Source organism: Tasmannia lanceolata, unplaced genomic scaffold, assembly GCF_043159265.1.
Source record: "Tasmannia lanceolata isolate RefF3 unplaced genomic scaffold, GAP_Taslan_0.1 ptg000044l, whole genome shotgun sequence".
NCBI classification, from domain to species: Eukaryota; Viridiplantae; Streptophyta; class Magnoliopsida; order Canellales; family Winteraceae; genus Tasmannia; species Tasmannia lanceolata.
The window spans coordinates 17,115,001-17,141,054 of NW_027518721.1; the positions used below are offsets into that span (position 1 = coordinate 17,115,001).

Genomic DNA, 26,054 nt, shown 5'->3' on the forward strand with positions numbered 1-26,054 from the left:
TTTGAGAGGGCAGGAATGAGTCGAGGGTGAGCAGTGGCTAAAAAGTTAGCAAAAGTCCATCACATTTGGAGTAGAGTTTTTTGTTTCGTGATTTTTCAGGCTTTTCTTATCCTCTCCTCACTGACTCTCCCCTGTATTCCGGGAAAAAAAATCCCTCGCCCAGCCTCCTCACCACATGGAGAAGCTAATTTATCATGAAATAAATTCATGGTAGCGAAGCGTGCCTGCCTTGAAACTCAAACCCAAGACCATGCTTGTTGTGAGGGTGTGTTTGAAAGCCAATGGAAGGCATTTAATCCCATATTGAAAAGTGGAAGAAACATTTTCCTCCTTATAAGAGGTGGTGCACAGGAAAAGGCTTGGGCCTTTCAAGGAGCATTAAAATTGTTTGGGTGAGCCAAGTTTTACATGAACTAAAATAAACACACACACTCGCCGCGCTCGGTCGTGGCCATGGTCCGAGGTCTAGGTCTTGGTCATCAATAAAAAAATCTTTTATTTTACATCCTAAATGACTTGTTTATCGTTCAAAATCTACAATTAAGTTTCAATTAGTTTTTATTTCTGAACAGACTCCATTTAAGCATCCATTTATATCTAACGTCTTTATTACCGTTTTCTAAATGTTGTGGTCCGTCTTCTCTGACTTCTCTGAAGAGGCATACCTTCCTTTCGTATTGGGGGTGGTATTCTCTATAAAGAAGGAAGAACACCAGCACCCAGAATACAGATACATAAAAAACAATATAGACATAGACAAAAAAATGATTTTCTCCTTAACGTTTTTCCGCACTATGTTCCTCCATATCCATTCTATGTTTGAGCAGTTCTTAAGTGATTCTATGAAGATCAATAAGCTAGTTCATGTCTATTGGAGCCTAAGAGAAGTTTTATCTTGGAGGTTGGTCCAAGGATCCTGGATTGTACAGTAGGGGGCGGATACGATACTTAAGGAGAGTGATCAAGTGGAAAGACTCAGCTTTCTTCTTCATTCAATAAACAATTTTTTTTTTCAAGCAAGGGTTATGTCGTCAAAATCGATTAGTGCATCTGCCTCTCCACTTTCATTAGTAATTTGTTTTTTCAACAATCTTCAAACTCAGTTTCGCCATATATATTATTGAGCATCCATCATACATCTATTGTTCCAACAATATATATCAATTAAGAATCATATTTCGATATTATGGCTACTGAGGCCCCCAAGTCCTCCTCTATTTCCACCACTGTTACAAACATCAGTGTAACCAATGTTCTTGATGTTTCAAAAATCGAACAGTTCAATGGTTCAAATTACAAGTGGTGGAAACAACATATTCTATTTTCATTACAACAAATTGGGGTGGCTGTTGCACTTACCCAACCATCACCAGTTGAAAACGCAATGTGATTTAATGGATGGAATCAAGCTGATTATGTTTGCAGTTATCATAACTTGAATGGATTGTTAAATGAATTATACAATGTATACTATTATGATACACATTCTTTGAATATTTACCATGCACTACATAGAAAATGTGCACTTAAAAAATGTTAGAAATAAGAAATATTTTATAGGAAAATTTTTGGATTTTGTCATGAAAGATAGTAAAAATGTGTTTAGAAAAATTGATGAGTATCAATTCTTAGTTAGAGAATTGGCTAAGGAAGGTATGAAATTACCTGATGCATTCAAGTCTGGTTCTCTTATAGAGAAATTGACATTATCTTGGAAAGACTTCAAAACTGGAATGAAGCAAGACTAAGGAATGAACCATAGATCAAGTAGTAGTTCGGATTAATTAGATAGAGGAAAAGAACAGAGTCAAAGAAAAAGAAGAAAAAGCCAAAGGCAAATATAGTAAAAACAAAAAATGAGAGGTTTAATAATATGAAAATGAAAAGAGAAAACAAGTTCAAGAAAACTACACCAAAAAAGAAAAGGAACTGTTTTGAATGCTGAAAACCAGAATTCTATAGGAAGGATTGTCGACGACGAAAGAAGTTTGGTTCGAACAATGCTAAAGTTAATTTAATTGAAGCTGATATGATTGCAATTCTCGTGACATCAGTGAACTTGGTGTAAAATCTAAATGAGGGGGCACTAGACACAGGTGCTTCTAAGAACATTTGTGGAGCTAGATAGAAACTCTTTCTGCAACTATTTAACAGTTGAAGGAGGAGATGAAGTCTACATGGGCAACTCACAGACATCAAAATTCATTGGAAAATGCAAGGCTCTACTGATGTTAACTTTTGAAAAAATACTTGCTCTTCAAGAGGTGTTGCATGTGCTAGACATACATGGAACTTGGTCTCAGGGGTTTTTCTCAACAAGAATGAATTGAAACTCACTTTTGAAGCGAACAAGGCTATTTTAAGAAAAAATAATGCATTTATAGGAAAAGGCTAGAATATTGTGGACCCCGATTCGAGAGAGGCGGGGGGACGGGTCCCACGGAGAGTCTCAGGATCATCCACGTGAATGGAGAGCTATACCAAGGAACTCTTGAAAGAAGTGCCCCTCACAGCATGAGTGGCGATAAAAAGTGAGATATCTCTCGATTCGGGGACTAGCCCAGATTCGAGGCGTACCTTAAACAAAGGAGAGTCGTCATCTAAGGAAATGGGCCAAGGATCCCATACTATGCTCTGTTGCAACGGATAACCAGAGATATAAAATAAGGTTCGTGCCTGGTTACGAATTTGGAAGGTCCGAAGAGCACCTCATCCGCCCAAGTGCAAACACCTGGTCTCTTATGCCATTTATTTAATAATTTTGAAGAGTTTTGGGCAAAAATCATATGAAATGGGAACGAATATCTCCGAGAAGACGTCTATCTAATCATGCATGTCTCGGAGATGAATAATAAACACACATAAAATAAATGAAAGAAATGTCACCTGAGAATATCTAGGTTATGAGTGTCATACCTAATTGGTGTCTGAGTTCTGGTGTGCAAACACATGCATGCTACAGCTAAAAGTATAGGATCTGTACATGAAAGTAAGAAAACACAACAAAACACACAACACAAATTAACTCTATACACATGACTGGACAAGACAAATCCTAAAACTCTAATGCAGGACTTGACTCGGACCAAGATGACCGTCCATCCCAGCTGCTCTACGTATCCCGGCCTCGGGAAGAATCGGAGTCAACGTAGTTCGATGCCCTATTCTAAACTACTATGCCTAACCATCTAGAACCGCTATCCTAGACTCGATCCACTAGACTCGACTGATTTTTAAAGCTTTTTTGTACAATTGCTTAAGTTCATGTGATTTGTAATTTTTGGGACTCTATATGCCCTAACTAAAGCAAGTTGATTAGCCTTAAGCTAATGCAGGTGGGCCCTAAATCCTATGTGTAATTAGGCTGTGCATCCTAAAGAAAATCATGGGCTGATTATATGCTTCCTAGTCTAACCATCGGTTCGACTAAATTTCTAACCGATCAACTCGAGGCCTCCTAACTCTAGGGACACTCACACGACAGGACACACCATATCAATACAAATCAAGACAGACTCCTAACTCTAAAACACCCCAAACAGCTAGGACAGACTCCTAACTCTAGGGGAAGATCTTTTGAAAAAGTGTTGAAGAATTTTTGTATTTTTTGAGAATTTGAAATGTTTATTTTTAAAGGTTTGGCTGGACCTGGGATGTGGATCCCAAGCTGCACTACGTACCCTATGGAAAGGGATCAAGCCAACGTAGTTCGGAACAGATTTTCCTAACTACTACTAAAGACTCAATACTTTTGAGATTTTTGGTTTTTTGAAATGTTTTTTGAATTTTCAAGTGTTTTTTACTCAAGAGGACAAAATCCTATCATCATAAGGGCAGGATAGACTCCTGATATCCCGCAAAGGTTGGACAGCATCCTATGCTTTGCGGGGAAAAAAAGGACAGAAACACGACTCTGCAAGGGTTGGACAACATCCTATGCCTCGCAAGAGCTGGATAAAATCATATGACTTGACGAGAGGTTGGATGGAATCCTAACCCCTAAGATGGTAGGACTGACTCCTGAAACTGAGACTCTCTAGCTAAGGACAGACTCTTATGCTAATGACTCTGAGAAGGGCTCTAATGAGACATGACATGTCTTCTAAAACAAAAGGATAAGTAGGGCCAATGAGACAAAGCCTGTCTCCAAAATGTTTGAATTTTCCCACATGAGACATAGCTTGTCTCCTCAAAGGGGGGCAACTTTGTGAGACTTGAATAGTCTCCTGTGGATTGACTTACTGATGAGACAAAGCCTGTCTCTAAAGGATATAACTTTCTTTGCATGAGACATAGCCTGTCTCCCTGAGGGTAAGACTCTCTGCTGAGACGTAGCTTGTCTCCCTAAAAGGTGGGCTCAAGATATCTCTTTCATTGCCCTTGCAATGAATGGTTTCTAATGTTTAAGGGTACCTAAAAGACTAAGCCAGTCTTAAAAGTAAATGAGGGGAGTGTTACTTGGACTAAGCGAGTCCCCTATGGATGGGCTTGGGCTAGCGCCTTCATCGCCCTAATGAATAGGGGCTAAGGTCTCAGAGTATCTAAAACACTGGAAAAGTTTAAAATTGAAGAGGAGAGCGCTATTCAGACTATGCAAGTCCCCTAAGGATGGGCTTGCGCTAACGCCTTCATCGCCCTTGCTAACATTTCCCATTTGTAAATCGTTAACACATATATCATATGACAGCACAAGCATTCATAAACAGGTTATATAAAGAGCAATAACATAATAACATTAAACAGAATAAAATTCCTATATGTAATGCACGGCTCAATCCATTATGCTCCTCAGAAAATAAACAGAATAAAATTGTCTGCACACACTCTTATACCTAAGCATAAGAATGCTAAAGACACAAAATACACTGACTAGTGCAAACATTTAAACAAGATAATTGAGAAACTTATCCTGATAACAAATAACACAAACATGGCAGTTCTAGGCTAGAATACATAACAAGAAGTATCTAAACAGACTTTAATGTCTACAATTTGTTTTAAACTCTTGATTAGATAAAGAGATATCATGCTTACCTGAAACACGGTTAGGGATATGAATTTAGCCTCTTCAAGCCAATTACTTCAATTCTGAATCAGATGAAGTGACATCGACAATGGGTAGAAGTTTCTTCATCTCATTCTTCGACAAGCCAAGTTCCTTGCACTTTAAAAGACCTTCTCGTGCTTTCATCCAATTTACATTTCCACGTAGTGTGTTGATCTCACCATTGTGGCCCAAAACTCTCATAGGTTGAGCACGGTCCCAGCTAGGGAAAGTAATTGTTGAAAACCAGGCCATGAAGCTCGTAAACCTACTATGGCCAAGATCTGCATAATAGTAGTCTCTCAGTTGATCAGGTTTAGTTGACCTTTGTAAACAACAGTCCTTGAAGAAAGAGAGCATATATAGAAGTCCTTCACTCCACCATGTTGTAGATTTAGAGCAGCTCGAATAGCCACCATCGAAACCCTCCGTAATATGTACATCTGCTGCTCAAAATCAGCGTTTGACCTTGGAGTTGGAGTAAGGAACAATTGTTCAATAACAGGTTCTGTCTGAAGAGCAAACTTGCCCAAGCCTGTATTATCAGTTGGGACAGATCGCCACGCAAGTACAACATGCCCCGGTGACTCCGCAACCTTGGTAAATACTGTTTTGCTTTCTTCACGGCGAACTTCTGATGTTGGTAAGAAGAACATCCCTACTGCATACTCACCTAGTGGTGGCAGCTCAAATCCAACATCTTTAGCAACCTCAGTGAAGAAGTCATGGGGAAGCGCCACGAGAATGCCAGCCCTATCACCTGTGTTTGTTTCGCAGCCACAAGCACCTCTGTGGGACATTCACACCAACATCTCTATAGCACCTCCCACAGTTTTCCTGCTGTATTCACCAGATAACTCTGCAACAAATCCAACTCCACAAGAATCCTTATCGAACAATGGATCATACAGACCCAGTGGCTTGTCTGGCACCTGTGAGAACGCCATAGATGGTACCATAACTCTGAGCTTTGGAGAATATCCAGGACCATCAGACCTCCATAAATGCTGCCGTTTTGAATCTGAAAAATGCAATTTTGTCCTGAAAAAATATTCTCCACCGTGACTGCGCCAGTTCACCTCAAAACAGAGCAGCATGTAGCTCTTTTTCTGCACTGGCCCAAAGCAAGGAAGCTCTTTTGATGATTAAGGGAAGGAAGAATGATTGAATCAGTTGGGAATTGAAGGGCTGAACCTGAAATCGTGGTCATTTTTGAAGTCTCTGTTTAAAGGAAGGGAAAAGGCAGGATCTTTTGACTACTTTAATTCCTAACCAATCTCCCTCAAAAGACACTTTTCTGCCCAATTCTCAACTGATATGACTCGATTTCATTTTGAAAAACAAAATCGTTTCAGAAGAAAGATAAAGCACTCCTCTGCCTCCAAACGCAGATCATCGACAAAATCCGAGAAAAGCTTGATACCAGTCAATGTCGCAAAAAGGCCCCTACCAGGTAAACACTCAAAGCTTTCAATAGAAACATATGGTAGGTCTTTCCCCACACTGTGGTCTACAACAGCCCTGCCAATAGGGTGTGTAGAACCTTTCTCTATGGCAGCAGCTACAGCAAGGGTTTCCTTCTCACAGTTAGGAACACAACAAGGAGCAACTTCCAATTTGTTTGTTACAACCTGATGTCCATGAATGGGCTCAATTGCTTTGCACATAAGCTCCCCTGTGGTCAATGTCCCTGTTTTATCAAATGCAATGGTGTGACAGGATGCTAGAGCATCCAATACATGCTAGAGCATCCAATACATGCCCACCTTTGAGAAGTATTCCCTTACTTGCACAGGAACTTATTGCAGTAGCATATGCCAAAGGAGCAACTGCCAATGCACAGGGTGATGCTGCCACCATTAGCCCCAAAGCCCGGTAAATTGATCCTCTGCAGACTGGTGTGCCAATAAAGGACCACTTAAAAATACATGGCCCAATGAGAGCAACCGCAAGCGATAGAGCCACAACAACCTGGCTATAAAACTCCCCAAATTCATCTAGCCACCGTTGCAGCTTTGGCTTATTTAGCTGTGCTTCTTCGGTTAACTGAAAAATTCTGCTCAATGTAGAATCTTTCCATGTCTTGGTTGCTTTCACTATCATCATTCCATCCAAGTTCCTTGCACCCCCTGGAATTTTATCCCCCACTATCCTCTCTATTGGTTTGGCTTCTCCAGTCAGGTGCTCAACAGTAACTGTAGAACTACCTTGAAAAACTTCTCCATCTACCGGCACAGCCTCACCAGCTTTGACCAAGATGTAAGAACCCACTTCCAGGTCATGCACAGGAACCTTTTTATATGCCAGGGAAGAGATATCAGGTGATCTGTTGCCATTCACTTCCAGCACAAGGGGAAAATCGGGATTATTCTCTTTCAAGTCCTTAACATCAACCGTTGCGCGGGCTGTGAAATACTCTTCAGCAATGTGGGCCAGATTAAACATTGCAAGAAGCAAGCCTCCTTCAAGGGCGTTTCCCATGAGTACAGATGCAAATGCTGCAAGAGCCCTTAGAACATGGATATTTACTTTTCCACCAGCAATATCCATAGCAGCATCAAGTGCTGCTGAAACTCCGACGAGTGGGAATGCAGCAACAATGAAGGCGCGCTGGAAAGGCTTTGCAACCAACTTGGGAAGCACAAAAGGGCACGCAGCCGCGACCAGAAGCAGAGCCATTGAACAACAACAAAGCTGCAAATGCTCCAGAAGGAAATCCGCCAATTCAGCCCATCAAATTGCTCTTGCGAAGCCGAGAATTGCTTCCTGATATCGGTTCAAGTTCGTGTCTTGCTCATGATGGTGGTGGTGGTGGTGATTATGATTGTGATTATGATCATGATTGTGATAATGATTGTGGCTGTGATGATCTTCATGATGATGATGAGAGTTTTGGGAGGTAGAACGACAATGGATCGACCTATGGTAGGGAAAGAGTCGGGGATTTACAGAAAGAGAAACGGACCTAGGAATTGAAAGGGAGAACTGAGGTATAGAATAGATGGAAACAAAGGGAGAGGGGACCTTACTTCTTTTGGAATTCGGTATAAGGAATCTGGTGCTTCCGATTGCGTAAGGCAGAGAATCCATCGTTCTTTAGCACTGGTTTTTTAACACGAAAATTCAGTATCAGAACATCACTGCGCGGGAGATCAAGAGAAGAGGAGGTTCCTTTTTAACTCTCTCTCTCTCTCTCTCTTCCTCTGCAGATTTGCAGACCTCAGATCTTGGATCTATATAAGAAATGGCTGGAAAAATTGCTCCTCGCCGGAGAAGATGATCGGATCTTGCCTAGAAATGAGCAAATCTCACTGGAATTTAAGAAACTGACGGATCTAGTTGCAGATAGCTAGAATCTATGGATATTCTCTGAAGAAGATGACCGGTGGGTTAGGGTTTGGGTTCTAGATCTGAGGTTTTACCGCTTGAAAAGAACAAAATTAAAGGAGGAACATAAGATGATTCAAGGAAGAACTAATTGGCCGGAGCTCCGGTAATCCTACCGGAGAAGAAGATCGGGGAAGATAAGCTTTGATCGGAAATTGCAAGGTTTGGGTTAGGGTTTCAGCTCTTCTCCCCTTTTCTCTCTGAGATTTTTCCCCAAAATTCTCAGACGAAAATGAACTCCCCTCTGCCCTTGCCCGATGGATTCTTTGTATAAGAGAGTGATAAATTCGACCTCTTTTTCTTATTTGGACAACCACCTTTCGGATAATCCACTCCCTTTCTGGTTTACACTATGGTCTTCTCGCGGTTCGTTTGCTAGGCAAAAGCACTCCGATTTCGACGAAATTTTACAGGGAGCTAGATGGGATCCTACCCTAGCTTAGGGTGAAGTTTGGGACCCTAGCTGATTGATTTGGTTGGGTTATTCATTTTCACAGAGAGGTTTAGGGCCCGATCAAAATGGGGTGTCTACAAATATCAATGGTTTATTCATTTTGAATGTACTAGAATATTTGAATGAAAAACCATCACCTTCATATGCTTAATAGGTCTTGCGAGTTTGGTTTAATAAATGGAAATGTTGAACCTAGTAGTAAAAAAAATTTGAAATATGTTGAAGCAAAGCTTTTCAAAGAAACCACTTCATAGTGTTGAAAAGTCGTACCATACCCTGAGGATAAGCTTAGGGGGCTGAGCCCTTGACAGATAGAATGGAGAATGTATCTGCTGAATGCTAGCACTGACAAACCATTTCAAGCCTTCATATGAATGCTTTAACCGAAGGAGAGATGGTGACCGATGTCTATTGGGTTTGGCTGAGAAAAAAGGTGTGAGTGGAGATACTTGTCTCCATATGTAGTGATGACACTTGTTCACTTGACTTCTCTCTTAAGCTGGAAGATGAAAGGAGTGGGTTTGGCTGAGAAAAAAGGTGTGAGTGGAGGTACTTGTCTCCATATGTAGTGATGACACTTGTTCACTTGTCTCTTAAGCTGGAAGATGAAAGGAGTGGATGTATATCTCCATATGGATTACCATTATTGTGATTATACTTATCTTTTATTGTGTTTATCTGTAAGTCCATATCTAAGCACTGATTATTTCTGATAATCAAAGATTAATAGAAATGATTTGGTGGAGTTTGATGTTGTACAAAGTTATGGAATATTTGACGTTTGATTCAAAAAATAATTAAAGCCACATTTGGATACCCACAAGATTTAGATTTGGATTTCTCACATTTGCACTGGATCAGATCCTTAGATTTCCCAATCAGCTACAACAGTGAAAAAAAAATCTGATTTTCAAATCTGTTATGCAAGAAATTATTTGGAACTCAATATTTATGGCAATTGCCCTCATCCTTATTGTTTTTATGACGCAGGGTGTTCTCACCCCCTTCAGGAGTAGGACTATTCCTATACGTAGCACGCAGTGGCCCACATACAATGTGCATCAGGGTAAGTCGATCCGGGTGGGATTCGAACACTCGTCTCAGGAGCAAACCCGTGACTTTATTCTGAAGTGGCAATTTCCTTCAGTTTTTTTAACCTTCATCCTCGCTGCTTCTCGACCATGCTGCCGCAGCAGCCAGACGTCCCCCCACCCCTCTCTCTCTCTCTCTCTCTCTCTCTCATCCTGAGCATAAGGATGAGGATGATTGATGTATTTTGTATCCAAAACTCAAATCCAATTCTAAATAAAAAAGCATGAAGCATCAAAACGTGGCCTAAATGAAAACACTTTGAAAAAGGGATTCCGTGTGGAAAATAAAAACGGGAGTGACAACACCGACCCTTTTCAAGGTGTATTTATTGCTTTTTTTATGGGGATTTGAGCTCCCTTACTCTATCTTTTAGTGGACGTGGCATTAATGGTTGATGCCCATGTTTTTTTTTTCAACAAAACGGGATCCCGTTTTCCTAGCAGTGCTCTAAATTAAATAAACATCAATAAAAAATCAAGACAGAGCATTACAAGCTTTAACGGTTAAAGCTGATAAACATTCAACATTTCTACAGTTACCTGGTGCCTTCAATCCAGCCAGGGAAAGGCTCTCTGTAAGTGGTTGATATGATAGTAGGGCGCATGATAACTAGTGGTACATTTTCTCTAAGTTGTCCAAGAAGCATTTCTCCCATTGCCTTTGTAAAACCATAGGTGTTTGGCCAACCAAAGAATCGAGCCCTGGAAGATATGAAGTAGTAGAATTGTATAAATAAATGGATTAGGGAAGTGACATATTCACTCTTTTTTTACTTGGGATAGCCCCCTCTAGTGTACTGACGACTATTCTTTTACACTTTTTTTTATACTATTCTTTTACACTTAAGGGGGCTGTCCCAAGTAAAACAAGGGAGCGAATATATCAAGGGTGTTGCGCCTTCCAAGAACAGGCCAATTTGTGAATTCAGCTATAACCATCCCATAGAAATTTTGAAGTGGAACGAAAAAAAATCTATTCTCTTGGTCTCACCTATACTCAACTTAGTATTCTAGTTATGCCTATTTCTGGGCCATTCTGATTTTAAAAACATTGATCTCAAAATTTGCATTCTGTGGTGGATCCAAGTTGAGTGTTTCAAACCTTTGGATTCCGAGTTCTTTCATGGCAATAGTCTCTGCTTTTCTACTAGCTCCATTATCACGAAGTTCCCTCAATCTTTCATTTGCCAATTTCATCTCTGCTTCAATATCTAAACGCATGATTCCATTTAGTGTTTCACCCACGATAAATGGTTTCTCTAATATAAGTCCGGCTTTTTCCCCAGAAACATATGCTAAAACACAAGATGAAATTTGATTCATTAGAGGGCTAAATTATCAAAAAATAAGAAATCAATTCTTAATTACAAACACATAGATCAAATAATAAATGGAGGAGAAAACAGGAGGAGGAAGAAGAAAAGATAGAGAAGAGGAAGAGGAGTAGGAGAAGAGGAGCAGTAGAAAATCAAACTTCAAGAATAAGTTCATAGCCGAGATAAAAATAATGATAATCATCTATCCTTTGGTAACTCACTGTATAGACTCACCAGTTGACACATGGAGAAGTATCTAGTTTCACACATTTCTTTGCAAACTCCAAAACATGCTTAGCTCCCATGGTATTAGTAATCAAAGATACATCATATCTATAGACAATTATTAAAAAAATTAATAATTTGAGATTTCAAAAGAAAAATAAAAAAAGGTTTCGTTCACTGTTTAAAAACTGCACTGAGTCAAATATGGACTCGCACAACTCAACTCGGTTTTGTCTTGGCCAAGTTCTCATTCAAGCCTGAGTTTTGTCATCACAAAGTCAAAACTCCTTTAACTTGCCCGAATCGATAAAATATTGACCTCGCCAATTATGCACTTGCTTATGTCAATTCCCTTTTAACTTAAATTGAGTTATCGTCCAAGTCTGAGTTTTTAAAAACCTGTTTCATTTTCTTATACTACATGACAGTATTTGCATTACAACATCACCTCTCATCAAAGTTTGTAGTAGCTGCTACATTTACAATGACATTGATTTCTCTCCACATCTCTTCCTTCATACTTTTCTCCTCTATTCCCAAGTTCTCACAAGCGATATCCCCTGCAACAGGAGTGACCTTGTCCCATATAAATGAATAAAAATCCTTACCATGTTTCTCTCTCAAGATCCTAAATACCTCCTTCTCCATAACCTGACAATAAAACAAAGTTAAGATATGATACATAACATCTTGGTTCGATGTTTTAGAAAGAGTCCTAGGGGTGTAAATGGATATTCGGAAATTCGATTACCGTCCGCATCGAAATCCGTTTAAAGTGAATATTATCCGAATCCGTTTCAAGCAGATATTATCCGAATTCGTTTATGAGATATCCGGCTCTTAGCGGATGCGAATCTGGTAAATGGTATATCCGATCCGTTTAACATCCGAATCCGAGAAGTAAATCCTTTTTATTTATTATTAATAATATCATTAATGTTTATTTTTAGTAATGACACACTATCTTTTGTTTCTAAAAGAAAAGTGAATTTTCTTTTTAGAAAAAAAAAATAAAAACAAAAATAGCCCAAACCCATTCCATCATATAAAAAAAAAAAGGAAAAATCCAAAGACCACTACCAACTCTATCAACCATCCCCACCGCCTCCCTCTCTCTCTGCCTTTGTTTTAAAAGGAAGAAGAGGATCTCATATATTTTAGGGTTTGAGAGTTTATTTTTTGAAGAGAATGTAGAGGTCTAGTTTTAGGATTTGGAAAATTCATTGAGTAAGAAGGAGAAAAAAGATAAAGTGCTGCAATAAAATGTTTGAATTTACCGGATAAATGGATACGGATAATATCCGAATTCGAACAATATCCGGCGGATACGAATTCGGTAATAGATATTAAATATCCGTCGAATCCGAATCCGAATCCGAATTCAGATGGTGTATACTGTAATCGAATTCGGATATAGCCATATCCGCTCTGAATTCGATCCATTTACACCCCTAAGAAAAACAAAACTAAGTTTTAAGTTTTTTAATGGGTAAGTCAGTTAAAGTATAAAAGATTAGATAAATTCACTTGCCTAATCTAACCCAACCAACCAATATAGCCTAATAAAATCAAATATTCTAATCTCAGAATATTTGATCTTGATTTGATTTCATTCTCTAATACCATCAGCTTAAGCTTTTGGAGTTACGGTAGTTTTCACATGGTTTCAGAGCCAAAGGTCCTGAGTTCCAACATCCCAGATACCAAAAATCTAGATGCAATGGCCAAACCCAAAAGCGGGGCCACATGTGCCATGTGTAGGCCAACCATAGAAAGAGGGGCCACACGTGAGGGGAGTGTTAAACTTAAATAACAGTGTCCAAAAGCTTAAGCTTTTGGAGTGACTGGTTGTTTCACAGATATGACACCTCCTCCTTAAAGAGGCTTGAGTGATAGAGGAGTAAAAAAATGATATTACAGAGAAAGAAGTGTAGTGGTATACATCATTTTGCAGGCGCTGCCTAGCAGTTTCATCATTTGTAGCCCTTATGAGAAGAAAAAGCCTCTTCATATGAGGTTGAACTCTAAGTAGTTTCTCCACAAAAACTACATTCATTTGAAAGAAAAACTATCATTAAAAACAAATATACCAGACAATACAAAAGAGCTAGAGGAAAAAGGAGATAAAAAAGGGCAGGGGCGGGGGCTAATACTCTTTGCTAGAAAGCCAGTAGAACCAGTGACTAAGATGTTTTTGTGCTCCAGAGACTGTAAAATACACCCCAAATCCATTTGGAAGTCCATTTCGAAGAAAATAATGAGAATAAAAAACTATAGCCTTGAGAGGAGAGTCAGGGTTTGTCACTCGAATGGGAACAATGTATTTATATGTGATGCCTTGTGGCACAAGAAAGTGGTTACTGATGTGTTGAGAGAGAGAGAGAGAGAGAGAGAGAGAGAGAGAGAGAGAGAGAGAGAGAGAGAGAGAGAGAGAGAGAGAGAGATTGATGGAGTTGTGGAATATTCTTGAGAAATGTTGGATCATCCTTTGGTGAGTTTCTCTTTGGGAGTGTTTCTACAAAAAAAGGGTGAAAATATCAAGTACATCAGCGATTCTTTGCCATCCTTTGTAAACGTTTTTGGTTTTTCGGTCGCATTTGGTTTTAAATAAGAACTTTATAGAGTGTCTACGTGCATTTAAAAGATTTGCTGAGAAACAAAGTTAAAAATGGAAAAGTAAAAACAAAAGAAGGAAGAAGAGAGAAGATGCAAAAGTGGAAAAATAAAATGTGTTGCTTAAGAAAAGGGCATTTTCATCCAGATTTTACTGACAAGATCACTTTTGTCCCTCGTTGATAATTTTAGGACCAATTATCAATGGGGGACAAAAAAATGACGTAATTATCAATAGTACCCATGCTTTTCTGAAATTATGAATGAGGGACAAAAGAGGTATTGTCAGTAAAAGTTGGACAAAAATGCCCTTTGGCATTTACAACTAGTTTTCACCTTGTTTGTTTCTTCTTCCCTCTTCTTTTACTTTACCATTTTCACCTTTTTGATTTTTTGGGCAAGTTTTGAAAACTTGAAAGTTAGTTCTTACTATCTATCTCTTTGTATCCCAAAAACTTGAAAGTTGAGTATTTTTTACCTACTATTCATCTTCCTTTGTTTCCGACTTATCTTGTTTAGGGTTTAAGCGGTTTGTATTTTAGGTTGGGTTCTGGAGATGATGCATGGAGGGCTTCACTCACTTTTTGGAAGACAAGTGGTTGTATAAGAAAAAGTTGATGCCATTAGAAGAGTTGCTATAGGCAGGGGGTTTTGTAGCATAAGGGGTTTATCAACTCTCTGGAAATGGGTTAGCAACTCTCAAAAGTAGGGTTACCAATTTCCGAATGGGCTTATCAAGTCCTTGAAAATTGACCAAGGGTACTGGATTTTTGGAAGGGGGTTTTCAAGTCTCTCGGAATGGGGTTACCAATTTCCAAAAGAGCTTATCAAGTTCCTGAAAATTGGCGACAATACTTGAGTTTTGGAATGGGGTTTTCAAGCCTCTGGGATTGGGGTTATCTAGTACAAAAATGGGGTTATCAATTTCCAAACGGGCTTATCAAGTCCCGGAAAAATGGCCGAGGATAATGGAGTTTTGGAAGGGGGCTTTCAAGCCTCTGGGAGGGTACCGGAGTCTTGGAAGGGGGTTTTCAGGTATCTGTGATTGGGGTTATCTAGTATAAAAATGGGGTTGCCAATTTCCGAATGGGCTTATCAAGTCCCTGAAAATTGGCCGAGGGTACTGGAGTTTTCGAAGGGGGTTTTCAAGCCTCTGGAATTGGGGTTTTCTGCTATAAAAAGTGGGGTTACCAATTTCCGAATGGGATTATCAAGTCCTTTATGAACACGTTTTTACTTCCTGTTTTGTTTTCACTTGTTCTTTTTCACCGTTTTTTTTCCTTTCTACCCTACGATTCATCTTCCTCATCCGCCATTGAAAAGGAGAAGGAGAAATGCAAAACCCTAAAACAAATGAAAAGCAAAACCTAGATACAAAGAGATAGATGGGAATGAACTCACGTTTCAAGTTTTTGAAACTTCCCAGCAACAATCGTGGTTGAACGATGAGGAATATGACTGGTAGGGTAAAAAAAATAATGTTGAAAACAGAAAAGTAAAAAAAAAAAGAAGAGGGAAAGAAGAGAGAAGAGGGAAAAGTGGAAAAGTAAAACTTGTTGCTTAAGAAAAGGGCATTTTTGTCTAGCTATTACTGACAAGACCTCTTTTGTCCATGGTTGATAATTTCATAAAAGCATGGGTCCTATTTATAATTAGGTCATTTTTATGTCGCCCATTGGTAATTTTTTGAAGCATAAAAGACAAATAACGCCTTTCAAACGGCTTAAGCTTTTGGAGAAGTTGGTAAGTTAATATGATATCAGAGCCAAAGGGCGACATAACAACTAACTAGGTTTCCGTTTGGTTAAACCAAACTGATTCAACTAACTAGGCATATCCAAACCGTTTAAGTAAAGAGTAAAAATAAACTTTCTAGAAATCACAGTCCTAAAATAAAAAGACTCCATGAGTCGGTGGTGATTAGTTCACACCACCTATATTATTCAATAGAGTTGTACTAACTAGAGGGTTGCTGACATGAGAAAAGCCATTTGCTGTAGGTGTACTAGTGAAGGAAGGTCCCTTTACTGCATCAATACCAGGACCAGCATATCTCAAGGAGCTTCCATCACCATAGTGGCAAGACTTTTCAGAAGGACTACTAATGTGCTATCCTTTGCCTTACCAGCACCAGTACTACTCATATGCTGTTGTCTACATTTAATGCTCCAACAACAACAACAAGAAGACCAATTCTTTTCACAAGAGAAGGACTTGGCAGTGGAGAAATGTGATCATTCACTAAGCTGGACAAAACCACTTCACCCAAATTCTAGGTGGTATTGGGGACAAAAGCGGTTTCAACACCAAGTGAGGAGGCAAGTGGTTTTCATGCAGATCTTTCACTTGAAAGGGCAATTTCAACACCAAGTGAGTTGGGTTTATCTTCTGAAAGAGGTTTTACAATGGTGTTTGCAGCCATGAGAATCCAAACCTGTTCTTCCTATCCAATGAAGATCTCCTCTTCATTAGCAATGTGTGCTACGTGTTTGCCAAGTGGGCCACATGTGCGGGGAGTGTTAAAGTATAAAAGATAAATGACGCCTTTCTCCAACAGCTTTCCCAATCTCCATCCCAGTCAATTTCAAGCAAATCAATTGAATCTAGCACCTCTTCGAAAACGAAGAAAAGCAAGAAGAAGGCAAAATCCACTTTTCAAAAGCACATTGCTAATGAAGAGGAGATCTTCATTGGATAGGAAGATCTTCATTTGGAATCTCATTAGCAATGTGCTTTTCAAAAGTGGATTTTGCCTTCTTCTTGCTTTTCGTCGTTTTCGAAGAAGTGCTAGATTCAATTGATTTGCTTGAAATTGACTGGGATGGAGATTGGGAAAGCTGTTGGAGAAAGGTGTCATTTATCTTGTATACTTTAACACTCCCCGCACATGTGGCCCACTTGCAAACACGTAGCACACATTGCTAATGAAGAGGAGATCTTCATTGGATAGGAAGAACAGGTTTGGATTTTCATGGCTGCAAACACCATTGTAAAACCCCTTTCAGAAGATAAACCCAGCTCACTTGGTGTTGAAATTGCCCTTTAAAGTGAAAGATCTGCATGAAAACCACTTACCTCCTCACTTGGTGTTGAAACCGCTTTTGTCCCCAATACCACCTAGAATTTGGGTGAAGTGGTTTTGTCCAGCTTAGTGAATGATCACATTTCTCCACTGCCAAGTCCTTCTCTTGTGAAAAGAATTGGTCTTCCTGTTGTTGTTGGAGCATTAAATGTAGACAACAGCATATGAGTAATACTGGTGCTGGTAAGGGAAAGGATAGCACAGTAGTAGTCCTTCTGAAAAGTCTTGCATCTATGGTGATGGATGCTCCTTGAGATACGCTGGTCCTGGTATTAATGCATTAAAGGGACCTTCCTTCAGTAGTACACCTACAGCAATTGGCTTTTCTCATGTCAGCAGCCCTCTAGTTAGTACAACTCTATTGAATAATATAGGTGGTGTGAACTAATCACCACCGACTCATGGAGTCTTTTCATTTTAGGACTGTGATTCGAGAAAGTTTATTTTTACTCTTAACGGTTTGGATATGCCTTGTTAGATACCTACTAAAGACTTTTGATACTATAGGACTTGTGGTAGATGAGCTTGAAATAATTTATTTTAAATAAGACACTAGAGATACCAAGTGGTATGTGGTCAAAGTCCTTTCATCATTCAAACTACGGAGATGTACATATACTGTTCTTGAAGTGAATAAAATTTAGAGTGTCATTCACGTTCTTTTGCAGAGAGATAGCTTTAACGTATTTTTATTTTTGAGAGTGCTTGCAAGCTTTGTATTTCAAGGCTTATTCATCTCTTCCTTATTACATCCAATACGCTCTGTTTGGTTGGCTATTTTTAAGGAGATTGAGGGGAGAACATCTTCTTGAGATCTTCTTGAGATTGTTTGGTTGCCTTTGAAGGTCTTTGACCACTAGCACTGTCGGGCGACGGTCGGGTGATGTGGCGCGCTCGTGATCTTCTCTCCAAGTTTCTTCAAATCAAAGAACTTTGGGGAGAAGATCTTGGGGAGATCTTTTTGCCCTTATTCCAAACCCCCCCCAATATTTGCAAGACAAACCAAACAATGTTACTTCCACCCTTAATCTCCCCGTTGACTGATCTGTTTTAGATCTCCCCTTTAAACTCCCCTTTGACCGCTGGGATATAAATCTCCCAACGAATTACCGGCATCCAAACAGAGCCATAGTGAATTTCTTCTCAGAATACCAAAAAATGTCTACAGGTGGGAGTTCCAACCCCAAGCCAGCGGAAAAGATTGAGACTTTTAATGGGGAGAGTACTGCTGCATTGAAGAGGAGAGGAAAGGAATAGGGGTGGCAAAATTGGCCGAACCGGAACCGATTCGGTTTGGTTAAACCAAACCGATTTAACTAACACGGCATATCCAAACCGTTTAAGTAAAGAGTAAAAATAAACTTTCTAGAAATCACAGTCCTAAAATAAAAAGACTGCATGAGTCGGTGGTGATTAGTTCACACCACCTATATTATTCAATAGAGTCGTACAAACTAGAGGGCTGCTGACATGAGAAAAGCCATTTGCTGTAGGTGTACTAGTGAAGGAAGGTCCCTTTAATGCATCAATACCAGGACCAGCATATCTCAAGGAGCTTCCATCACCATAGAGGCAAGACTTTTCAGAAGGACTACGACTGTGCTATCCTTTCCCTTATCAGCACCAGCACTACTCATATGCTGTTGTCTACATTTAATGCTCCAACAACAACAGGAAGACCAATTCTTTTCACAAGAGAAGGACTTGGCAGTGGAGAAATGTGATCATTCACTAAGCTGGACAAAACCACTTCACCCAAATTCTAGGTGGTATTGGGGACAAAAGCGGTTTCAGCACCAAGTGAGGAGGCAAGTGGTTTTCATGCAGATCTTTCACTTTAAAGGGCAATTTCAACACCAAGTGAGTTGGGTTTATCTTCTGAAAGGGGTTTTACAATGGTGTTTGCAGCCATGAGATTCCAAACCCGTTCTTCATATCCAATGAAGATCTCCTCTTCATTAGCAATGTGTGCTACGTATTTGCCAAGAGAGCCACATGTGCGGGGAGTGTTAAAGTATAAAAGATAAAGGACGCCTTTCTCTAACAGCTTTCCCAATCTCCATCCCAGTCAATTTCAAGCCAATCAAATGAATCTAGCACCTCTTCCAAAACGAAGAAAAGCAAGAAGAAGGCAAAATCCACTTTTCAAAAGCACATTGCTAATGAAGAGGAGATGTACATATACTGTTCTTGAAGTGAATAAAATTTAGTGTCATTCACGTTCTTTTGCAGAGAGAGATAGCTTTAACGTTTTTTTATTTTTGAGAGTGCTTGCAAGTAAGGGTGTCAATTTTAGCTCGGGCTCGGAAGGTCGCTGGAGCTCGGCTCGAATCCTTAACAAGCCGAGCCGAGCCGGCTTGTCAGGCTCGTTAAGCTTAACGAGCCGAGCCCGATTTAGGCCAGGCTCGGCTCGTTAAGGCTCGTTATGAATTTAATATATTTATATATATATATATATATATATATATATATATTATATTAATATATACACTAAAAGGGTTATCCAAGGAGTGAAAGGGGGAGGCAAAATATTTCACTTCATTTTTGGAACCCCATTTGTTACTTGGACCACCCCCCATAGTGTAAAAAAAGTAGTCAAATTACACTAGATAGGGCTGTCCAGGGAAGATGAGGGGTGTGAACTTAATATAACCCGAGCTCGGTAAGGCTCGCGAGCCTGGCCGTGCCTGACCGAGCCGAGCCGAGCCTGGTTCGAGCCCGAGCCGAGCTTTTGAGCTTAACGAGCCGAGCCGAGCCTGGCCAAGCTCGGCTCGGCTCGGGTCGTTTACACCCCTACTTGCAAGCTTTGTATTTCAAGGCTTATTCATCTCTCCCTTATTAAATCCAATAGTGAATTTCTTCTTAGAATACCAAAAAAAAGTCTACAGGTGGGAGTTCCAACCCAAGCCAGCGGACAAGATAGAGACTTTTAATGGGGAGAGTATTGCTGCATTGAAGAGGGAAGGAAAGGAATAGGGGTGTTAAAATTGGCCGAACCGGAACCGAGCCGAAACCGAACCAAAAATTCGGTTTCGGTTTGGTTAAACCAAACCGATTCAAATTTCGGTTCGGTTCGGTTTAGGGATCAAACCGAACCGAAACCGAATATTTCAATGATTATGAGTAAGTTGGCAAAATTGGCGGAACCGAACCGAAAATTCTGTTTCGGTTCGGTAAAACCAAACCGATTCAAATTTCGGTTCGGTAAAACCAAACCGATTCAAATTTCGGTTCGGTTCGGTTTGGTTTGGGGGTCGAACTGAACCGAAACCGAACCATTGCAACTACTATATATATATGAGAAATCTGTTGGTGCGCTTAGGCGCACCATTTTTTTGGTGCGCTTAAGTTGTTATAACGCCTCCCATTCGTTTAAATGTTTGGGTCCCGCTAAAGGGCACCAATGGGAGGCGTTATAACAACTTAAGCGCACCAAAAAAATGGTGCGCTTAAGTGCACCAACACTTCTTTCTCTCTCTCTCTCTCTCTCTCTCTCTCTCTCTCTCTCTATATATATATATATATATATATATATATATATATATATATATATATATATATATATATATATATACGTGAAGCTGCAGGTTGTACCTGGGCACTCCAGCTTACCCTCAATCAACCTGAACACGATCCGAGTTCAACCCGACCCAACTCGAGTTTTTAAGCATAGTAGAAAAAAAAATATGATTAAAAATGTAGTGTTTTACTCAGGTTGGATTGCCCAAGCCCTCAACCTGAGCCCGATCCGAACTCAACCTGGGTTTGGAAAACTCAAGCCGAACCTGAACCCGACACGAATTTAACCAAACCCAACCCAACTTTTGTCGGGTTGCACCCGACCCGAGTTGCACCCCTACTAAAAGTGTACTCTAGGTCGCACGCACACATAGGCCCTGTTTGGGTACATCTCAACATTTAATCGAGGTACATTAAGCAAGTTGATTAAATGAGGTAACCTAGTTGGATTAAGCAAGTTGTTTAGAAGAGGTAACCCAAAGAGAATAGTAAAGTAAATTGGCTTAGGTAATCTAAAGAGATTAGGAAAGTAGATTGGATTAGGATTATTTCCTGTCATAATTATCTTGATAGAGAGAAATGTGTTTGAAACAAGGTAAAACTGCCCTCAGGGGCATTTTGGTCTTTTGCACTTGTATGATGACACATTCCAATCAGCTCTATTTTTTATCCACTCTATGAAAATTTCAGAATTTTTAGGTAATTTCTGAGTCCTTTTTCCTATTTTTATTTGTCAATGGCCCCCCTTTTTAGCTTTTCTTTTCTATAGTGACGAGTTTGTATTGTTGAGCAAAATATATAGAGCAGGAGTGGCGAACGGGTTGGCTCGGTTTCTACAGAAGTTTATCAACTGGGTACCCTGGTTTCAACATACCTATTGGTGGTCCAATTCATGAGACGACCTGCCCAGAGATCATATATAGTGAGCTTGGGACTCACCCTAGAGGCCCACAAATACGTTCTATAATCTATTCAGAACATATTTTTGGCCATTTTCTGTTTATTTGATCATTTTTTACTACATTTTTCTCAATCAATACTACATTTAACCCAAATTTTTTCCTTCAAGTATCAAATACACTAGAGCTTTTTAAACATATCTTATTATCATGTCTTTTTACAAGTTATTACAATAGGCAAACATTTATCAGAAATAGTTACAAATTACACTAGACAAGATCTTCAATGTGAATAACATATTAGTCCCTTCACCCAACAACTATAGAGGGGAAGTTCTTTACGAAGTCTCCTGCTGAATCCGCCAAACCCGAAGGCTTTTCCTTAAAACCATGGCCTTCGCTTTCCTCGTGAATGGTTTCAAGCCTCTTTTCCAAACTCAGCCTTCTTTCAATTGTAATGATACGCGGTGGTGCGGTCTCTAGAGTCTGCCTAGTTGTGCTTAAGGATTTGGAGGACATCTGGTCTTGATATATGAGCTGTTGTTTCTAGTAATTCTCTTGTTGTTGTACTGCAAAGAGAAGGAGAGAGGAGATTTATAAGGAAGCCAAGAAATGTTGTATTGCTAGAGGGGATGCTTGTAGCCTAGGATAGTAGCCCACTTGGTCTCGTTTATCTCTCTTTGAATCGTATCTTTGATTTGATTCTCTTCTGTGCTTAAGCATTTAGCTATAAACAAAGCCACACCTCAATGGTGTAAAAACATGACAAAAATGCCCTGCCATGTTTGGCAACGCTGACAAAATATTCCATGGAATATTTTTGGGCTAGTGGGAGTAAGGGGAGCATAAAAAGATGTTAAGAGCATGTTTGTTGGCAACCATGAAAAATTAGTCCATGGAATATTAGTGGGCCCAACTCTATGAGAGGGGGTTGGGAAGGAAGGAGAGGGAGAGAATCGAGTGGGCAGGACTATAGAATAGAGATAGCGTATAAAAATCTGTAAAAACTAGGGAAAAGAAAATTTATATTTAGAATAGGTTTTTTATTTTCTTGGGTTTTTAGGGCGTGTTCGGCAACTATTCTTTTACGGGATTTTCTCCCTTTTTAGGGGTGGAGAATGACAAAAGCCAAAAAAAATGACAAAAGCCAAAAATAACCGTTTCTAAAGTTTCTCATCACTCCGTTTCCGCCCGATTCTTTAGGCGAGAATGAGAAGTGTTGCCGAACATGAGCTTTTCATGCTCACTTCATTCCCACCCTCTCGAGTCTCTCCCTGTCCAGTCCTATCTCACCACTAGCCCCACAAATATTGTAGTGGCCAAACATGGCCTAGAAGTCCCTAAAAACTCAGGAAAATAAACACCAATTTAAGTACGTAAAATTTTTTCCACTATCTTTGGGAATTTTTTATGCTCTCTCCACTACCACTCACTCAACTCTCTCCCTCTCTCAGACAATTGGGCCAATGAGTATTCCATGAAATTTCATGGTTTGATGTATTGGTTTGTCCTTTGAACATTGGAAAATACTTCTTTCCATTGGTGAGTTTCTCTTTGGGAGTGTTCTACAACAACAAACGGGTGAAAATACCAAGTCCGCAGTGATTCTAAGCCATCTTCTTAGGAAAAGTTCTTAGTCTTTCGGTAGCATTGGGTTTAAAATAAGAACTTTACCGAGTATCTACGTGCATTTAAAAGCATTACTGGGATTTCTTTTCCAAAAAAATTCAAAGAAGTTTTTTGGGTCACTATGGTCATTTTCAAGAGCCAAGATGCTTTTCTTCAAAGGGATAGAGTTTAGGTTGAAGGATTAGATATAAATATTTCTTACCTTCCCCTCAATTTGATCAAGTAATCGTTATGTTTTATATTGGAGAATTTGAATGAGCATCTAAAAAGGCATGGAAGCCACATGACACTATCCTTTACCCATATTTTGATAGAAGGAATCCTTCTTTTGTTAAGTTGGATGATGATGGAGAATTTTGATTCTTCTACACACAAAGGACTAGGTTGATAAGACTCTGACCGTACACAGAACATGCGCGGTTTCTCTCGCAATTGAAGCAGCGTCATCACAGTCATATGAGGCCTGTTATAGATGTGTCACAGTCATATGAGGCCTGTTATAGATGTGTCACTTTAAAAAAGTTTCTCACTAATGGCCTAATGGCCTCAAAATTTCTCAAGGGGATGATAGTTCGAATCCACTAAGATCCTCAACTTTGCAATCTATTTTTTTGCAACACAAATGGCGAGTACAAAAAGATGTAGCAGAACGGGAGTTTACATATGAATTTATAAGTAGTACACATAAAGAAGTGTTGATGCCAAGCGTCTGGACATGCAAAAGGGAGGATTAGAGATACCTAGGGTATAGATCTCCCAATTGAATCTCAGTGTTCTCTCGGGAGGGTGTGGATTTTCAGTCTTCATAACTTATTGTCCTCAATGCACATGCCATGAGATTGATAAAGATACCCATTTGAAAAGTAACTATTTTTATATAAAATAATATTTACATAATAATTTAGAAAACGATACATGTCTAGGGATTGTCATGTGATGATCTTCACAAATGGTCACAATCAAACGGTCTGGAATATTACTGTGAAATGGATCATATAGTGGCCTCACTTATTTTGATGATCCAATCTATCCATTTAGTGCTCCCCATTGTAGATATGCCATGACCCAAAAATGTTCTCGAGAAATTAAATGGCCTTAGCACTCTGATCTACATGTTGTAAAATATGCTAGTCAAAAAAGTTATATCCCTTACTATAGGGGTCAATGGAACCCTGGAAATTGAATATTCCCCTTAGTTTACGTTATAACAATTGAAATTAATTCGAGGGTAAATCAATTTGGAGTCATTAATTACACTACTCTAAAATGATTTGCCCCAAAATGTTTTGCCCCTCCCATTTACCAAAACCTAAGGATAAATATAGAGAAGATACTTAGGATTAAAAAGTAATAAAAATGATTCTTAGAAGTATATGCCTAGCCATTTCGATCATATAGTTGTTACAATAGAGGAATCAAAAGTTCTATCCACTTTATCTTTACGCTCTATTCAATTTTGTTCTTCAGGTCGTACAAATTGAGGGAATGATGTGTCAAAAAAGAAGAAGAGAAGAATATGTTTAGTTGTTCGAGGAAAAGGAAAGGAAAAGAAATCCCCTTGAGGAATTTTCTCACTTGGGGAGGTTTCATTAGGACCAAGGATTGGTGAGTCAAATGTAATGCACTCTTGGGTTTGGAAAGTTGGGTTTCTAGTTGGAGGTTTTGGCAAATTTTCCATTTCTCTAGCCGAGCTTAAGATTTGATCAACTTTCTCGATCATAATCACTAGGGTCTTCCATCTCAAATATGGTAAGGGTGGGGCTTAGATTGGGTCAACTTGCACATAATCACTAGGGTCTTCCATCTCGTTTATGGTGAGGGTCCTAGCTCGAGACTAGTAATTGGAAAAATTGCAAATGGGGGACACCAAAATACGAGAATTGCCAATAGGGGACATTGTTTTGAAAAATTATAAATGAAAGTCGAAAATGGAATTTGCGAGAAAACCTGACCAAAATGCCCCTATAGGTTATCGAGTCTAAAAAGGGGTTCTCAAGTTCAAAAAGGAGTTATCAACTGGTTAACAGGTCTAAATATAATTTAACAACTCTAATCTAAACAGGTTTATCAAATCTCATCCGGAGATATCAAGTTCTCAGCAGGGTTATTGAGTCTCCTAAGTGGTTATCAAGTCTAAACAGGGCTTATCAAGTCTTTATGAACTTGTTAATCCTTGTTTACGTACTTGATGGGCCCCTAGGAGCATTTTGGTCAGTTTTCACTGTTTACGTACTTGATAACCCCTTTTTAGAATTGATATCTCAGTTTTCGACCCCCCATTATAATTTTTGAAAGGAAAAATTGCAAATGGGGGACACCAAAATACGAGAATTGCCAATGGGGGACTGTCTTTTGAAAAATTATAAATGGGGTCGAAAACAGAATTTGCAAGAAAATCTAACCAAAATGCCCCTAGGGGTTATCAAGTCTAAAAAGAGGTTATCAAATGGTTAACAAGTCTAAATATGATTTAACAACTCTAACCTAAACCGGGTTATCAAATCTCGCCTGGGATATCAAGTTCTCAACAGGGTTATTGAGTCTCACAAGGGGTTATCAAATCTAAACAGGGGTTATCAATTCTTTATGAACTTGACAATCCCTGTTTACGTACTTGTTAACCTCTAGAGACATTTTGGACAGGTTTTCACTGTTTACATACTTGATAACCCCTTTTAGACTTGAAAACCCCGTTTTCGATCTCCCTTTATAATTTTTGAAATGAGTGTTCCCCGTTGGCAATTCTCGTATTTTGGTATCCCCCATTGGCAATTTTTCCCTAGTAATTAAATAAG

General features: G+C 39.3%; 1 long non-coding RNA gene and 2 pseudogenes across 2 annotated transcripts in view; 1 reads left to right on the forward strand and 2 right to left on the reverse strand.

The window, feature by feature from the left end:
* LOC143863376 (alcohol-forming fatty acyl-CoA reductase-like) overlaps positions 1-13,876 on the reverse strand; it is a 20,197-nt pseudogene extending 6,321 nt beyond the window's left edge. Inside the window, exons 1-6 of the transcript XR_013240870.1 lie at positions 13,671-13,876; positions 13,460-13,563; positions 11,966-12,168; positions 11,527-11,625; positions 11,079-11,271; positions 10,517-10,678 (exon numbers count right to left, since the gene is read on the reverse strand). The product of XR_013240870.1 is annotated as an alcohol-forming fatty acyl-CoA reductase-like (transcript). The remainder of the gene's footprint in view (positions 1-10,516; positions 10,679-11,078; positions 11,272-11,526; positions 11,626-11,965; positions 12,169-13,459; positions 13,564-13,670) is intronic.
* On the reverse strand, positions 4,777-8,235 carry LOC143863375 (putative cadmium/zinc-transporting ATPase HMA1, chloroplastic pseudogene; annotated as a pseudogene).
* A 3,991-nt stretch (positions 13,877-17,867) lies between the features above and the next one.
* Positions 17,868-19,431, forward strand: LOC143863890 (uncharacterized). The gene is made up of 2 exons (XR_013241022.1): positions 17,868-18,380; positions 18,706-19,431. It is a non-coding gene; the product is annotated as an uncharacterized LOC143863890 (long non-coding RNA).
* The last annotated feature ends 6,623 nt before the right edge of the window (positions 19,432-26,054 follow it).